The sequence below is a fragment of the Mixophyes fleayi genome, chromosome 5 (assembly GCF_038048845.1).
Source record: "Mixophyes fleayi isolate aMixFle1 chromosome 5, aMixFle1.hap1, whole genome shotgun sequence".
Classification (NCBI taxonomy): domain Eukaryota; kingdom Metazoa; phylum Chordata; class Amphibia; order Anura; family Limnodynastidae; genus Mixophyes; species Mixophyes fleayi.
In genome coordinates, this window is record NC_134406.1 from 208,584,029 (window position 1) to 208,586,909 (window position 2,881).

Here is a 2,881-nt window from a genome sequence, read left to right on the forward strand (position 1 = left end):
GAGAGGCAGTGGTCATTGCTTGAGCAGAAGAGGTGGGATGAAGTATCGAGAGAGATGAGGTCGGAGATGTAGGGGAGGGAGGGGGGAAGCTGACAAGAGCTTTGTAGGTGAGGGTAAGGAGGGTGAATTGGATTTTATAGGAAATAGGGAGCCAGTGGAGTTATTGGTAGAGGAGGAGAATCAGAGTGATGGGAGAGAAAGAGCAATCGTGCTGCAGTGTTGAGGAAAGATTGAAGCGTGTGAAGCCAGATTGGAGAAAGTGCAAAAGTCGAGGTGAGAGATGATGAGAAAGAGAATTAAAGTTTTAGTGGCATCAAGGGAGAGGAAGGATCGAATCCTGCTGATGTCCCGGAGAAGGATGCCACAGGAGTGGGAGTGGGGTTGGATTTGGGGAGTGACTAAGAGAGAGTTGTCATGAGAGACACCAAGGCAGAAGATTTAAGGAACTGAAGGGATTGTGGTGTTGTCATATTTGAGATAGAGGTGGGTAATCTTTTGAATGGTGCAAGACAATGAGCTCTGTTTTGACCATATGTAGCTTGAGAAAACGTTGTGACATCTAGGAGGATATGGTGGAGAGACGGTTGGAAAACCACCAAAGGAGGGAGGGGTGAGGCTGGGCGAGGATAGGTAGAACTACATATCATCAGCATAGAGGTAGTACTGTAGACCAAAGAAGCTGATTAGCTGAACCAGAGTGGAGGCGTAGAGTGTGAACAGTATGGGGATGAGGATAGAGCCTTGACCCCAATAGGAAATGGGAAGGGGGAGGGAGAGCTTGAGGTACTGACTGAGAAGATTTGGTTAGAAAACTAATAGGTGAACCAAGAGATAGCAGTGTTGTAAATGGTCAAGGGAGTGAAGGGTGCATAGTAGAAGAGAGTCATCTGTGCTCAGAAGGCTAAATACTGAAATGACCCTTGGATTTAGCAGCAAAAAGATTATTGGTGATTTCTATGGAGTGAAGGGGGTGGAAGCCAGAGATAGTGAGGGGGGGGGTGAAAATGGAAGTTGTCCAAGGAAAAGTTGGCCAGGCAGGACTGGAGAAGAAGTGGGCAAGGCGGAGGCATATATTAGGGGAGAGGGAGCAGAGAACATAAGAGGGGATGGGATTGAGGGAGCATATTGAGGCAGGAGAAGCAAATAAATCACCATGGTGTGGAGGAAGGAGCTCAAAGGAGGACAGCAGGCATGGCCAGAAGAAACATCTTGTCTGATTGATTTTATTTTGGTGGTGAAGAAGATGGCAAAGGCAAGGGTGGTGAGGGGGGCTGAGTGGAATGGGGGAGGGTAGAGGAAGGAGGCACCAGGGGTTGGAGGACTGGCAGGAAATTAGAGATTTAAAGAACAATTATTTGACGGAGGAGAGGGCAGCATTATAGAAGGAATTTAAAGTGAAGGAAGTCAGCTTTCTCCAGTGGCTTTTCTTTGTAGGAACCCAATTAATTTGGAGTGCCATTGTTGAGGTTTGGAATGACGGAGGCTCTCCAAAGTGACAAGGGTATCAGAGTTAAGATCAGGTGTGATGGTTGAACAAGGTGACAGCTTTGTCAAGGCGGTAATAGGAAAACAGGTGTTTCAAGTGAGGAAGAAAAGGCGGTGGGGTCAAGAGCATTGAGATTAAATTTGATTAGCAAAGCTGTGGATGAGGGAGCGGGTGCAGGAGGCAAGAAGAGGGTGAAGGAGAGAAAGTGGTGGTTGGAGAGTGGGAAAGGAGAGTTAGAAGTCAGAGATGGCATAGATGAATCAACGGATAGAGAAAACAAGGTCTAGGAAGTGACTAAGACAGAAGGTGAGGGAGAATGTCTATTGAAAAAGGCCAAAGGAGGAGGTCAGGGAGAGAGATGTTTGTAAGCTGCTGCAACAGAGGAGTTGTTAATGGGGATGGGAATGTTGATGTCATCCAAAATGAGAGAGGGAAGATCAGAGGTGCCAGGTTGCAAACTTGATGGAAAGTAAGAACTGGGCTTGGAGGTAGGTAGGTAACCATGACTTGACGGTGGATAGGAAAAAATAAATGTTTGGGGTGGACCTCAAAGGAGGAGAATAAGAGGGAGGGTTCAGAGGGTGTGACCTGGAAGGTGCAGCTGGGAGAGAGATGGATGCATATGTCACCACCTGATTAGTTGCCAGTCCTGGGGAAAGTGGTGAAGGAAAGGCCCCTCTAGGAGAGGACAGTGGGAGAAGTGGTATCACTAGGGGGGAGTCAAGCTTCAGTGATGGTGAAAAGAGGTTAGAGATAAGGTTGTTGATGGATGCCAATTTATTGCACATAACCTGGCATTCCAGAGGGCACAAGGAGAAAGGGAGGGGAACAGAAAGATGTGGATAGTTTGGCGAGATTGGCAGATCAAAGAGGGGTTTGGGGTGGGCGGTGGGTGAGGGCAAATGGAGATGTCATATGCAGATAGGAGGAAGAAAGATGTGGGGAAAAGAACCTGTTCAGGAGAGGTAAGTGTCAGTGTCCTTTTGAGCTGAGGGGCAGGGTTGAGGGCAGTAGGTAGAAAAGGGAAATGTGGGACAGGGCAGAGGGGTAGGGAGTGCAATACATAGTTGGTAATCAGTTGGGAAGTGAAAAGGTAGCATGGTGGTGGGGAGGTCGAAGGCCATGAGAGAGGGAGGGGTTGAGGGGTTGGGGATAATTAGGTCGGGGGCCAGAGGAAAAGAGAAATCAAAAAGGGCAGGTTAGAGGAAGGGAGTAGAAGGCGAGGATGAGGAAGAGCAAGGTAGAGGGGAGAAGTGAGGAGAAGGCCAAGGGGTGCTTGGGAAGTAGACACTAGAAAAGTTAAGTCGATGGAGACTTGAACAGCAATAATAGGGAACATAGTGCAAGAAACCTGTATAGCAAATGTTTCAATAAATCAGCATTTATCTTATTCAT